This window comes from Pristiophorus japonicus, chromosome 19 (genome assembly GCF_044704955.1).
Source record: "Pristiophorus japonicus isolate sPriJap1 chromosome 19, sPriJap1.hap1, whole genome shotgun sequence".
NCBI classification, from domain to species: domain Eukaryota; kingdom Metazoa; phylum Chordata; class Chondrichthyes; family Pristiophoridae; genus Pristiophorus; species Pristiophorus japonicus.
The window spans coordinates 48,271,654-48,284,465 of NC_091995.1; the positions used below are offsets into that span (position 1 = coordinate 48,271,654).

Consider the following 12,812-nt stretch of genomic DNA (forward strand, 5'->3'; position numbering starts at 1 on the left):
CAGTGTTCCAAATTCTTTAACAACATCAGTGAGTCATTTCCAGTTAAAATCTGGGGAATTGCTCCCTGAGAGGGCAGAGGCAGACAAGATGGGAAGAATGTTGAAGGAATCCCCAGCTGACACTTGACATACATTGTGTGAATCTGGAATTCATTTAATTGTGACCAAAATATTGCAATCTTTAGCTGGTTCCTTCGATGCTTTCTTTTATCTGTCTATCTTGCATTCCATGTGATGTTACATTTCATTAAATCTGTCGAATTGCATCAGAAGGAACAAAAACGGCTTCAGAAAAAGCTACAGGATTACTGTGCGGTTTATCAAAGGTGCTTTTCAGTTGTGTGATGGTGGTGCAGTGGTAAGCATGGTTGCCTTCCAAGCAGTTGACCTGGGTTCGATTCCCAGCCATCACATTTGTCAATTTCTACTTGAGGTTGAAATGAACTTCTGATGCCTCTGGTTGCAAGCAGTTCTTACAGCAGCATCTCAAGGATTTTTGTTGAGCAACCTGATTTCAAAGGGTCATGCACAAATGCTTGCAATGCAAAGTCTGCGTGTCATCAAACTGTCATAATGTGCTGGCACCAGTGCTACCTGAATTCATACTAGGAGTTGTCAATCACCAAAGACATCAATGTCGGAGCTGGGCTCAGGCCCTGCAAGTCAAGCAGCAGTGTTTCAAATTCCTCAACAACATAAGTGAGTCATTTCCAGTTCAATTCTGGGGAATTGCTCCCTGAGTGGGCAGAGGCACACAAAATGGGAAGAATGTTGAAGGAATCCCCACTTGACACTTGACATACATTGTGTGAATCTGGAATTCATTTTATTGTCACCAAAATATTGCAATTTTTAGCTGGTTCCTTCGATGCTTTCTTTTATCTGTCTATCTTGCATTACATGTGATGTTACATTTCATCAAATCTGTCGAATTGCATCAGAAGGAACAAAAACTGCTTCAGAAAAAGCTGCAGGATTACTGTGCGCTTTATCAAAGTTGCTTTTCAGTTGTGTGATGGTGGTGCAGTGGTAAGCATGGTTGCCTTTCAAGCAGTTGACCTGGGTTTGATTCCCAGCCATTACATTTGTCATTTTTAATTGAGGATGAAATGATCCTCTGGTTGAAAGCAGTTCTTATAGCAACATCTCAAGGATTTTGTTGAGCAACCTGTTTTCAAAGGGTCATGTACAAATTCTTGCAATGCAAAGTCCATGTGTCATCAATCTGTCATAATGTATGGGCGACAGTGCTACCCGAATTCGTAGTATGAGCTGTCAGTGTCCAAAGACATCAATGTCGGAGCTGGGCTCAGGTCCTGCAAGTCAAGCAGCAGTGTTCCAAATTCTTTAACAACATCAGTGAGTCATTTCCAGTTAAATTCTGGGGAATTGCTCCCTGAGAGGGCAGAGGCAGACAAGATGGGAAGAATGTTGAAGGAATCCCCAGCTGACACTTGACATACATTGTGTGAATCTGGAATTCATTTAATTGTGACCAAAATATTGCAATCTTTAGCTGGTTCCTTCGATGCTTTCTTTTATCTGTCTATCTTGCATTCCATGTGATGTTACATTTCATTAAATCTGTCGAATTGCATCAGAAGGAACAAAAACGGCTTCAGAAAAAGCTGCAGGATTACTGTGCGGTTTATCAAAGTTGCTTTTCAGTTGTGTGATGGTGGTGCAGTGGTAAGCATGGTTACCTTCCAAGCAGTTGACCTGGGTTCGATTCCCAGCCATCACATTTGTCAATTTCTACTTGAGGTTGAAATGAACTTCTGATGCCTCTGGTTGCAAGCAGTTCTTACAGCAGCATCTCAAGGATTTTTGTTGAGCAACCTGTTTTTAAAGGGTCATGCGCAAATGCTTGCAATGCAAAGTCTGCGTGTCATCAAACTGTCATAATGTGCTGGCACCAGTGCTACCTGAATTCATACTATGAGTTGTCAATCACCAAATACATCAATGTCGGAGCTGGGCTCAGGCCCTGCAAGTCAAGCAGCAGTGTTTCAAATTCCTCAACAACATAAGTGAGTCATTTCCAGTTCAATTCTGGGGAATTGCTCCCTGAGTGGGCAGAGGCACACAAAATGGGAAGAATGTTGAAGGAATCCCCACTTGACACTTGACATACATTGTGTGAATCTGGAATTCATTTTATTGTCACCAAAATATTGCAATTTTTAGCTGGTTCCTTCGATGCTTTCTTTTATCTGTCTATCTTGCATTACATGTGATGTTACATTTCATCAAATCTGTCGAATTGCATCAGAAGGAACAAAAACTGCTTCAGAAAAAGCTGCAGGATTACTGTGCGGTTTATCAAAGTTGCTTTTCAGTTGTGTGATGGTGGTGCAGTGGTAAGCATGGTTGCCTTTCAAGCAGTTGACCTGGGTTTGATTCCCAGCCATTACATTTGTCATTTTTAATTGAGGATGAAATGATCCTCTGGTTGAAAGCAGTTCTTATAGCAACATCTCAAGGATTTTGTTGAGCAACCTGTTTTCAAAGGGTCATGTACAAATTCTTGCAATGCAAAGTCCATGTGTCATCAATCTGTCATAATGTATGGGCGACAGTGCTACCCGAATTCGTAGTATGAGCTGTCAGTGTCCAAAGACATCAATGTCGGAGCTGGGCTCAGGTCCTGCAAGTCAAGCAGCAGTGTTCCAAATTCTTTAACAACATCAGTGAGTCATTTCCAGTTAAAATCTGGGGAATTGCTCCCTGAGAGGGCAGAGGCAGACAAGATGGGAAGAATGTTGAAGGAATCCCCAGCTGACACTTGACATACATTGTGTGAATCTGGAATTCATTTAATTGTGACCAAAATATTGCAATCTTTAGCTGGTTCCTTCGATGCTTTCTTTTATCTGTCTATCTTGCATTCCATGTGATGTTACATTTCATTAAATCTGTCGAATTGCATCAGAAGGAACAAAAACGGCTTCAGAAAAAGCTACAGGATTACTGTGCGGTTTATCAAAGTTGCTTTTCAGTTGTGTGATGGTGGTGCAGTGGTAAGCATGGTTGTCTTCCAAGCAGTTGACCTGGGTTCGATTCCCAGCCATCACATTTGTCAATTTCTACTTGAGGTTGAAATGAACTTCTGATGCCTCTGGTTGCAAGCAGTTCTTACAGCAGCATCTCAAGGATTTTTGTTGAGCAACCTGTTTTTAAAGGGTCATGCACAAATGCTTGCAATGCAAAGTCTGCGTGTCATCAAACTGTCATAATGTGCTGGCACCAGTGCTACCTGAATTCATACCATGAGTTGTCAAACACCAAATACATCAATGTCGGAGCTGGGCTCAGGCCCTGCAAGTCAAGCAGCAGTGTTTCAAATTCCTCAACAACATAAGTGAGTCATTTCCAGTTCAATTCTGGGGAATTGCTCCCTGAGTGGGCAGAGGCACACAAAATGGGAAGAATGTTGAAGGAATCCCCACTTGACACTTGACATACATTGTGTGAATCTGGAATTCATTTTATTGTCACCAAAATATTGCAATTTTTAGCTGGTTCCTTCGATGCTTTCTTTTATCTGTCTATCTTGCATTACATGTGATGTTACATTTCATCAAATCTGTCGAATTGCATCAGAAGGAACAAAAACTGCTTCAGAAAAAGCTGCAGGATTACTGTGCGGTTTATCAAAGTTGCTTTTCAGTTGTGTGATGGTGGTGCAGTGGTAAGCATGGTTGCCTTTCAAGCAGTTGACCTGGGTTTGATTCCCAGCCATTACATTTGTCATTTTTAATTGAGGATGAAATGATCCTCTGGTTGAAAGCAGTTCTTATAGCAACATCTCAAGGATTTTGTTGAGCAACCTGTTTTCAAAGGGTCATGTACAAATTCTTGCAATGCAAAGTCCATGTGTCATCAATCTGTCATAATGTATGGGCGACAGTGCTACCCGAATTCGTAGTATGAGCTGTCAGTGTCCAAAGACATCAATGTCGGAGCTGGGCTCAGGTCCTGCAAGTCAAGCAGCAGTGTTCCAAATTCTTTAACAACATCAGTGAGTCATTTCCAGTTAAAATCTGGGGAATTGCTCCCTGAGAGGGCAGAGGCAGACAAGATGGGAAGAATGTTGAAGGAATCCCCAGCTGACACTTGACATACATTGTGTGAATCTGGAATTCATTTAATTGTGACCAAAATATTGCAATCTTTAGCTGGTTCCTTCGATGCTTTCTTTTATCTGTCTATCTTGCATTCCATGTGATGTTACATTTCATTAAATCTGTCGAATTGCATCAGAAGGAACAAAAACGGCTTCAGAAAAAGCTACAGGATTACTGTGCGGTTTATCAAAGTTGCTTTTCAGTTGTGTGATGGTGGTGCAGTGGTAAGCATGGTTGCCTTCCAAGCAGTTGACCTGGGTTCGATTCCCAGCCATCACATTTGTCAATTTCTACTTGAGGTTGAAATGAACTTCTGATGCCTCTGGTTGCAAGCAGTTCTTACAGCAGCATCTCAAGGATTTTTGTTGAGCAACCTGATTTCAAAGGGTCATGCACAAATGCTTGCAATGCAAAGTCTGCGTGTCATCAAACTGTCATAATGTGCTGGCACCAGTGCTACCTGAATTCATACTAGGAGTTGTCAATCACCAAAGACATCAATGTCGGAGCTGGGCTCAGGCCCTGCAAGTCAAGCAGCAGTGTTTCAAATTCCTCAACAACATAAGTGAGTCATTTCCAGTTCAATTCTGGGGAATTGCTCCCTGAGTGGGCAGAGGCACACAAAATGGGAAGAATGTTGAAGGAATCCCCACTTGACACTTGACATACATTGTGTGAATCTGGAATTCATTTTATTGTCACCAAAATATTGCAATTTTTAGCTGGTTCCTTCGATGCTTTCTTTTATCTGTCTATCTTGCATTACATGTGATGTTACATTTCATCAAATCTGTCGAATTGCATCAGAAGGAACAAAAACTGCTTCAGAAAAAGCTGCAGGATTACTGTGCGGTTTATCAAAGTTGCTTTTCAGTTGTGTGATGGTGGTGCAGTGGTAAGCATGGTTGCCTTTCAAGCAGTTGACCTGGGTTTGATTCCCAGCCATTACATTTGTCATTTTTAATTGAGGATGAAATGATCCTCTGGTTGAAAGCAGTTCTTTTCGCAACATCTCAAGGATTTTGTTGAGCAACCTGTTTTCAAAGGGTCATGTACAAATTCTTGCAATGCAAAGTCCATGTGTCATCAATCTGTCATAATGTATGGGCGACAGTGCTACCCAAATTCGTAGTATGAGCTGTCAGTGTCCAAAGACATCAATGTCGGAGCTGGGCTCAGGTCCTGCAAGTCAAGCAGCAGTGTTCCAAATTCTTTAACAACATCAGTGAGTCATTTCCAGTTAAAATCTGGGGAATTGCTCCCTGAGAGGGCAGAGGCAGACAAGATGGGAAGAATGTTGAAGGAATCCCCAGCTGACACTTGACATACATTGTGTGAATCTGGAATTCATTTAATTGTGACCAAAATATTGCAATCTTTAGCTGGTTCCTTCGATGCTTTCTTTTATCTGTCTATCTTGCATTCCATGTGATGTTACATTTCATTAAATCTGTCGAATTGCATCAGAAGGAACAAAAACGGCTTCAGAAAAAGCTACAGGATTACTGTGCGGTTTATCAAAGTTGCTTTTCAGTTGTGTGATGGTGGTGCAGTGGTAAGCATGGTTGCCTTCCAAGCAGTTGACCTGGGTTCGATTCCCAGCCATCACATTTGTCAATTTCTACTTGAGGTTGAAATGAACTTCTGATGCCTCTGGTTGCAAGCAGTTCTCACAGCAGCATCTCAAGGATTTTTGTTGAGCAACCTGTTTTTAAAGGGTCATGCACAAATGCTTGCAATGCAAAGTCTGCGTGTCATCAAACTGTCATAATGTGCTGGCACCAGTGCTACCTGAATTCATACTATGAGTTGTCAATCACCAAATACATCAATGTCGGAGCTGGGCTCAGGCCCTGCAAGTCAAGCAGCAGTGTTTCAAATTCCTCAACAACATAAGTGAGTCATTTCCAGTTCAATTCTGGGGAATTGCTCCCTGAGTGGGCAGAGGCACACAAAATGGGAAGAATGTTGAAGGAATCCCCACTTGACACTTGACATACATTGTGTGAATCTGGAATTCATTTTATTGTCACCAAAATATTGCAATTTTTAGCTGGTTCCTTCGATGCTTTCTTTTATCTGTCTATCTTGCATTACATGTGATGTTACATTTCATCAAATCTGTCGAATTGCATCAGAAGGAACAAAAACTGCTTCAGAAAAAGCTGCAGGATTACTGTGCGGTTTATCAAAGTTGCTTTTCAGTTGTGTGATGGTGGTGCAGTGGTAAGCATGGTTGCCTTTCAAGCAGTTGACCTGGGTTTGATTCCCAGCCATTACATTTGTCATTTTTAATTGAGGATGAAATGATCCTCTGGTTGAAAGCAGTTCTTTTCGCAACATCTCAAGGATTTTGTTGAGCAACCTGTTTTCAAAGGGTCATGTACAAATTCTTGCAATGCAAAGTCCATGTGTAATCAATCTGTCATAATGTATGGGCGACAGTGCTACCCAAATTCGTAGTATGAGCTGTCAGTGTCCAAAGACATCAATGTCGGAGCTGGGCTCAGGTCCTGCAAGTCAAGCAGCAGTGTTCCAAATTCTTTAACAACATCAGTGAGTCATTTCCAGTTAAATTCTGGGGAATTGCTCCCTGAGAGGGCAGAGGCAGACAAGATGGGAAGAATGTTGAAGGAATCCCCAGCTGACACTTGACATACATTGTGTGAATCTGGAATTCATTTAATTGTGACCAAAATATTGCAATCTTTAGCTGGTTCCTTCGATGCTTTCTTTTATCTGTCTATCTTGCATTCCATGTGATGTTACATTTCATTAAATCTGTCGAATTGCATCAGAAGGAACAAAAACGGCTTCAGAAAAAGCTGCAGGATTACTGTGCGGTTTATCAAAGTTGCTTTTCAGTTGTGTGATGGTGGTGCAGTGGTAAGCATGGTTACCTTCCAAGCAGTTGACCTGGGTTCGATTCCCAGCCATCACATTTGTCAATTTCTACTTGAGGTTGAAATGAATTTCTGATGCCTCTGGTTGCAAGCAGTTCTCACAGCAGCATCTCAAGGATTTTTGTTGAGCAACCTGTTTTTAAAGGGTCATGCACAAATGCTTGCAATGCAAAGTCTGCGTGTCATCAAACTGTCATAATGTGCTGGCACCAGTGCTACCTGAATTCATACTATGAGTTGTCAATCACCAAATACATCAATGTCGGAGCTGGGCTCAGGCCCTGCAAGTCAAGCAGCAGTGTTTCAAATTCCTCAACAACATAAGTGAGTCATTTCCAGTTCAATTCTGGGGAATTGCTCCCTGAGTGGGCAGAGGCACACAAAATGGGAAGAATGTTGAAGGAATCCCCACTTGACACTTGACATACATTGTGTGAATCTGGAATTCATTTTATTGTCACCAAAATATTGCAATTTTTAGCTGGTTCCTTCGATGCTTTCTTTTATCTGTCTATCTTGCATTACATGTGATGTTACATTTCATCAAATCTGTCGAATTGCATCAGAAGGAACAAAAACTGCTTCAGAAAAAGCTGCAGGATTACTGTGCGGTTTATCAAAGTTGCTTTTCAGTTGTGTGATGGTGGTGCAGTGGTAAGCATGGTTTCCTTTCAAGCAGTTGACCTGGGTTTGATTCCCAGCCATTACATTTGTCATTTTTAATTGAGGATGAAATGATCCTCTGGTTGAAAGCAGTTCTTTTCGCAACATCTCAAGGATTTTGTTGAGCAACCTGTTTTCAAAGGGTCATGTACAAATTCTTGCAATGCAAAGTCCATGTGTCATCAATCTGTCATAATGTATGGGCGACAGTGCTACCCGAATTCGTAGTATGAGCTGTCAGTGTCCAAAGACATCAATGTCGGAGCTGGGCTCAGGTCCTGCAAGTCAAGCAGCAGTGTTCCAAATTCTTTAACAACATCAGTGAGTCATTTCCAGTTAAATTCTGGGGAATTGCTCCCTGAGAGGGCAGAGGCAGACAAGATGGGAAGAATGTTGAAGGAATCCCCAGCTGACACTTGACATACATTGTGTGAATCTGGAATTCATTTAATTGTGACCAAAATATTGCAATCTTTAGCTGGTTCCTTCGATGCTTTCTTTTATCTGTCTATCTTGCATTCCATGTGATGTTACATTTCATTAAATCTGTCGAATTGCATCAGAAGGAACAAAAACGGCTTCAGAAAAAGCTACAGGATTACTGTGCGGTTTATCAAAGTTGCTTTTCAGTTGTGTGATGGTGGTGCAGTGGTAAGCATGGTTGCCTTCCAAGCAGTTGACCTGGGTTCGATTCCCAGCCATCACATTTGTCAATTTCTACTTGAGGTTGAAATGAACTTCTGATGCCTCTGGTTGCAAGCAGTTCTCACAGCAGCATCTCAAGGATTTTTGTTGAGCAACCTGTTTTTAAAGGGTCATGCACAAATGCTTGCAATGCAAAGTCTGCGTGTCATCAAACTGTCATAATGTGCTGGCACCAGTGCTACCTGAATTCATACTATGAGTTGTCAATCACCAAATACATCAATGTCGGAGCTGGGCTCAGGCCCTGCAAGTCAAGCAGCAGTGTTTCAAATTCCTCAACAACATAAGTGAGTCATTTCCAGTTCAATTCTGGGGAATTGCTCCCTGAGTGGGCAGAGGCACACAAAATGGGAAGAATGTTGAAGGAATCCCCACTTGACACTTGACATACATTGTGTGAATCTGGAATTCATTTTATTGTCACCAAAATATTGCAATTTTTAGCTGGTTCCTTCGATGCTTTCTTTTATCTGTCTATCTTGCATTACATGTGATGTTACATTTCATCAAATCTGTCGAATTGCATCAGAAGGAACAAAAACTGCTTCAGAAAAAGCTGCAGGATTACTGTGCGGTTTATCAAAGTTGCTTTTCAGTTGTGTGATGGTGGTGCAGTGGTAAGCATGGTTGCCTTTCAAGCAGTTGACCTGGGTTTGATTCCCAGCCATTACATTTGTCATTTTTAATTGAGGATGAAATGATCCTCTGGTTGAAAGCAGTTCTTTTCGCAACATCTCAAGGATTTTGTTGAGCAACCTGTTTTCAAAGGGTCATGTACAAATTCTTGCAATGCAAAGTCCATGTGTCATCAATCTGTCATAATGTATGGGCGACAGTGCTACCCGAATTCGTAGTATGAGCTGTCAGTGTCCAAAGACATCAATGTCGGAGCTGGGCTCAGGTCCTGCAAGTCAAGCAGCAGTGTTCCAAATTCTTTAACAACATCAGTGAGTCATTTCCAGTTAAATTCTGGGGAATTGCTCCCTGAGAGGGCAGAGGCAGACAAGATGGGAAGAATGTTGAAGGAATCCCCAGCTGACACTTGACATACATTGTGTGAATCTGGAATTCATTTAATTGTGACCAAAATATTGCAATCTTTAGCTGGTTCCTTCGATGCTTTCTTTTATCTGTCTATCTTGCATTCCATGTGATGTTACATTTCATTAAATCTGTCGAATTGCATCAGAAGGAACAAAAACGGCTTCAGAAAAAGCTGCAGGATTACTGTGCGGTTTATCAAAGTTGCTTTTCAGTTGTGTGATGGTGGTGCAGTGGTAAGCATGGTTACCTTCCAAGCAGTTGACCTGGGTTCGATTCCCAGCCATCACATTTGTCAATTTCTACTTGAGGTTGAAATGAATTTCTGATGCCTCTGGTTGCAAGCAGTTCTCACAGCAGCATCTCAAGAATTTTTGTTGAGCAACCTGTTTTTAAAGGGTCATGCACAAATGCTTGCAATGCAAAGTCTGCGTGTCATCAAACTGTCATAATGTGCTGGCACCAGTGCTACCTGAATTCATACTATGAGTTGTCAATCACCAAATACATCAATGTCGGAGCTGGGCTCAGGCCCTGCAAGTCAAGCAGCAGTGTTTCAAATTCCTCAACAACATAAGTGAGTCATTTCCAGTTCAATTCTGGGGAATTGCTCCCTGAGTGGGCAGAGGCACACAAAATGGGAAGAATGTTGAAGGAATCCCCACTTGACACTTGACATACATTGTGTGAATCTGGAATTCATTTTATTGTCACCAAAATATTGCAATTTTTAGCTGGTTCCTTCGATGCTTTCTTTTATCTGTCTATCTTGCATTACATGTGATGTTACATTTCATCAAATCTGTCGAATTGCATCAGAAGGAACAAAAACTGCTTCAGAAAAAGCTGCAGGATTACTGTGCGGTTTATCAAAGTTGCTTTTCAGTTGTGTGATGGTGGTGCAGTGGTAAGCATGGTTGCCTTTCAAGCAGTTGACCTGGGTTTGATTCCCAGCCATTACATTTGTCATTTTTAATTGAGGATGAAATGATCCTCTGGTTGAAAGCAGTTCTTACAGCAACATCTCAAGGATTTTGTTGAGCAACCTGTTTTCAAAGGGTCATGTACAAATTCTTGCAATGCAAAGTCCATGTGTCATCAATCTGTCATAATGTATGGGCGACAGTGCTACCCGAATTCGTAGTATGAGCTGTCAGTGTCCAAAGACATCAATGTCGGAGCTGGGCTCAGGTCCTGCAAGTCAAGCAGCAGTGTTCCAAATTCTTTAACAACATCAGTGAGTCATTTCCAGTTAAATTCTGGGGAATTGCTCCCTGAGAGGGCAGAGGCAGACAAGATGGGAAGAATGTTGAAGGAATCCCCAGCTGACACTTGACATACATTGTGTGAATCTGGAATTCATTTAATTGTGACCAAAATATTGCAATCTTTAGCTGGTTCCTTCGATGCTTTCTTTTATCTGTCTATCTTGCATTCCATGTGATGTTACATTTCATTAAATCTGTCGAATTGCATCAGAAGGAACAAAAACGGCTTCAGAAAAAGCTGCAGGATTACTGTGCGGTTTATCAAAGTTGCTTTTCAGTTGTGTGATGGTGGTGCAGTGGTAAGCATGGTTACCTTCCAAGCAGTTGACCTGGGTTCGATTCCCAGCCATCACATTTGTCAATTTCTACTTGAGGTTGAAATGAATTTCTGATGCCTCTGGTTGCAAGCAGTTCTCACAGCAGCATCTCAAGGATTTTTGTTGAGCAACCTGTTTTTAAAGGGTCATGCACAAATGCTTGCAATGCAAAGTCTGCGTGTCATCAAACTGTCATAATGTGCTGGCACCAGTGCTACCTGAATTCATACTATGAGTTGTCAATCACCAAATACATCAATGTCGGAGCTGGGCTCAGGCCCTGCAAGTCAAGCAGCAGTGTTTCAAATTCCTCAACAACATAAGTGAGTCATTTCCAGTTCAATTCTGGGGAATTGCTCCCTGAGTGGGCAGAGGCACACAAAATGGGAAGAATGTTGAAGGAATCCCCACTTGACACTTGACATACATTGTGTGAATCTGGAATTCATTTTATTGTCACCAAAATATTGCAATTTTTAGCTGGTTCCTTCGATGCTTTCTTTTATCTGTCTATCTTGCATTACATGTGATGTTACATTTCATCAAATCTGTCGAATTGCATCAGAAGGAACAAAAACTGCTTCAGAAAAAGCTGCAGGATTACTGTGCGGTTTATCAAAGTTGCTTTTCAGTTGTGTGATGGTGGTGCAGTGGTAAGCATGGTTGCCTTCCAAGCAGTTGACCTGGGTTCGATTCCCAGCCATCACTTTTGTCAATTTCTACTTGAGGTTGAAATGAACTTCTGATGCCTCTGGTTGCAAGCAGTTCTTACAGCAGCATCTCAAGGATTTTTGTTGAGCAACCTGTTTTTAAAGGGTCATGCACAAATGCTTGCAATGCAAAGTCTGCGTGTCATCAAACTGTCATAATGTGCTGGCACCAGTGCTACCTGAATTCATACTATGAGTTGTCAATCACCAAATACATCAATGTCGGAGCTGGGCTCAGGCCCTGCAAGTCAAGCAGCAGTGTTTCAAATTCCTCAACAACATAAGTGAGTCATTTCCAGTTCAATTCTGGGGAATTGCTCCCTGAGTGGGCAGAGGCACACAAAATGGGAAGAATGTTGAAGGAATCCCCACTTGACACTTGACATACATTGTGTGAATCTGGAATTCATTTTATTGTCACCAAAATATTGCAATTTTTAGCTGGTTCCTTCGATGCTTTCTTTTATCTGTCTATCTTGCATTACATGTGATGTTACATTTCATCAAATCTGTCGAATTGCATCAGAAGGAACAAAAACTGCTTCAGAAAAAGCTGCAGGATTACTGTGCGGTTTATCAAAGTTGCTTTTCAGTTGTGTGATGGTGGTGCAGTGGTAAGCATGGTTGCCTTTCAAGCAGTTGACCTGGGTTTGATTCCCAGCCATTACATTTGTCATTTTTAATTGAGGATGAAATGATCCTCTGGTTGAAAGCAGTTCTTTTCGCAACATCTCAAGGATTTTGTTGAGCAACCTGTTTTCAAAGGGTCATGTACAAATTCTTGCAATGCAAAGTCCATGTGTCATCAATCTGTCATAATGTATGGGCGACAGTGCTACCCGAATTCGTAGTATGAGCTGTCAGTGTCCAAAGACATCAATGTCGGAGCTGGGCTCAGGTCCTGCAAGTCAAGCAGCAGTGTTCCAAATTCTTTAACAACATCAGTGAGTCATTTCCAGTTAAATTCTGGGGAATTGCTCCCTGAGAGGGCAGAGGCAGACAAGATGGGAAGAATGTTGAAGGAATCCCCAGCTGACACTTGACATACATTGTGTGAATCTGGAATTCATTTAATTGT

The 12,812-nt window shown here is 41.6% G+C and overlaps 19 non-coding genes across 19 annotated transcripts; all 19 read left to right on the forward strand.

The window, feature by feature from the left end:
* The first annotated feature begins 341 nt into the window (after nt 1–341).
* On the forward strand, nt 342–413 carry trnag-ucc (transfer RNA glycine (anticodon UCC)). Its single transcript has one exon. It is a non-coding gene; the product is annotated as a tRNA-Gly (tRNA).
* Nucleotides 414–1,012: 599 nt separating this feature from the next.
* trnae-uuc (transfer RNA glutamic acid (anticodon UUC)) lies at nt 1,013–1,084 on the forward strand. Its single transcript has one exon. It is a non-coding gene; the product is annotated as a tRNA-Glu (tRNA).
* Nucleotides 1,085–1,672: 588 nt separating this feature from the next.
* On the forward strand, nt 1,673–1,744 carry trnag-ucc (transfer RNA glycine (anticodon UCC)). The gene has a single exon. It is a non-coding gene; the product is annotated as a tRNA-Gly (tRNA).
* A 599-nt stretch (nt 1,745–2,343) lies between these two features.
* Nucleotides 2,344–2,415, forward strand: trnae-uuc (transfer RNA glutamic acid (anticodon UUC)). The gene has a single exon. It is a non-coding gene; the product is annotated as a tRNA-Glu (tRNA).
* A 588-nt stretch (nt 2,416–3,003) lies between these two features.
* On the forward strand, nt 3,004–3,075 carry trnag-ucc (transfer RNA glycine (anticodon UCC)). Its single transcript has one exon. It is a non-coding gene; the product is annotated as a tRNA-Gly (tRNA).
* A 599-nt stretch (nt 3,076–3,674) lies between these two features.
* On the forward strand, nt 3,675–3,746 carry trnae-uuc (transfer RNA glutamic acid (anticodon UUC)). The gene has a single exon. It is a non-coding gene; the product is annotated as a tRNA-Glu (tRNA).
* Nucleotides 3,747–4,334: 588 nt separating this feature from the next.
* On the forward strand, nt 4,335–4,406 carry trnag-ucc (transfer RNA glycine (anticodon UCC)). The gene has a single exon. It is a non-coding gene; the product is annotated as a tRNA-Gly (tRNA).
* A 599-nt stretch (nt 4,407–5,005) lies between these two features.
* trnae-uuc (transfer RNA glutamic acid (anticodon UUC)) lies at nt 5,006–5,077 on the forward strand. The gene has a single exon. It is a non-coding gene; the product is annotated as a tRNA-Glu (tRNA).
* Nucleotides 5,078–5,665: 588 nt separating this feature from the next.
* Nucleotides 5,666–5,737, forward strand: trnag-ucc (transfer RNA glycine (anticodon UCC)). The gene has a single exon. It is a non-coding gene; the product is annotated as a tRNA-Gly (tRNA).
* Nucleotides 5,738–6,336: 599 nt separating this feature from the next.
* Nucleotides 6,337–6,408, forward strand: trnae-uuc (transfer RNA glutamic acid (anticodon UUC)). Its single transcript has one exon. It is a non-coding gene; the product is annotated as a tRNA-Glu (tRNA).
* Nucleotides 6,409–6,996: 588 nt separating this feature from the next.
* trnag-ucc (transfer RNA glycine (anticodon UCC)) lies at nt 6,997–7,068 on the forward strand. Its single transcript has one exon. It is a non-coding gene; the product is annotated as a tRNA-Gly (tRNA).
* A 599-nt stretch (nt 7,069–7,667) lies between these two features.
* On the forward strand, nt 7,668–7,739 carry trnae-uuc (transfer RNA glutamic acid (anticodon UUC)). The gene has a single exon. It is a non-coding gene; the product is annotated as a tRNA-Glu (tRNA).
* A 588-nt stretch (nt 7,740–8,327) lies between these two features.
* On the forward strand, nt 8,328–8,399 carry trnag-ucc (transfer RNA glycine (anticodon UCC)). The gene has a single exon. It is a non-coding gene; the product is annotated as a tRNA-Gly (tRNA).
* Nucleotides 8,400–8,998: 599 nt separating this feature from the next.
* Nucleotides 8,999–9,070, forward strand: trnae-uuc (transfer RNA glutamic acid (anticodon UUC)). The gene has a single exon. It is a non-coding gene; the product is annotated as a tRNA-Glu (tRNA).
* A 588-nt stretch (nt 9,071–9,658) lies between these two features.
* trnag-ucc (transfer RNA glycine (anticodon UCC)) lies at nt 9,659–9,730 on the forward strand. The gene has a single exon. It is a non-coding gene; the product is annotated as a tRNA-Gly (tRNA).
* Nucleotides 9,731–10,329: 599 nt separating this feature from the next.
* On the forward strand, nt 10,330–10,401 carry trnae-uuc (transfer RNA glutamic acid (anticodon UUC)). The gene has a single exon. It is a non-coding gene; the product is annotated as a tRNA-Glu (tRNA).
* A 588-nt stretch (nt 10,402–10,989) lies between these two features.
* On the forward strand, nt 10,990–11,061 carry trnag-ucc (transfer RNA glycine (anticodon UCC)). Its single transcript has one exon. It is a non-coding gene; the product is annotated as a tRNA-Gly (tRNA).
* A 599-nt stretch (nt 11,062–11,660) lies between these two features.
* Nucleotides 11,661–11,732, forward strand: trnag-ucc (transfer RNA glycine (anticodon UCC)). Its single transcript has one exon. It is a non-coding gene; the product is annotated as a tRNA-Gly (tRNA).
* Nucleotides 11,733–12,331: 599 nt separating this feature from the next.
* Nucleotides 12,332–12,403, forward strand: trnae-uuc (transfer RNA glutamic acid (anticodon UUC)). Its single transcript has one exon. It is a non-coding gene; the product is annotated as a tRNA-Glu (tRNA).
* The last annotated feature ends 409 nt before the right edge of the window (nt 12,404–12,812 follow it).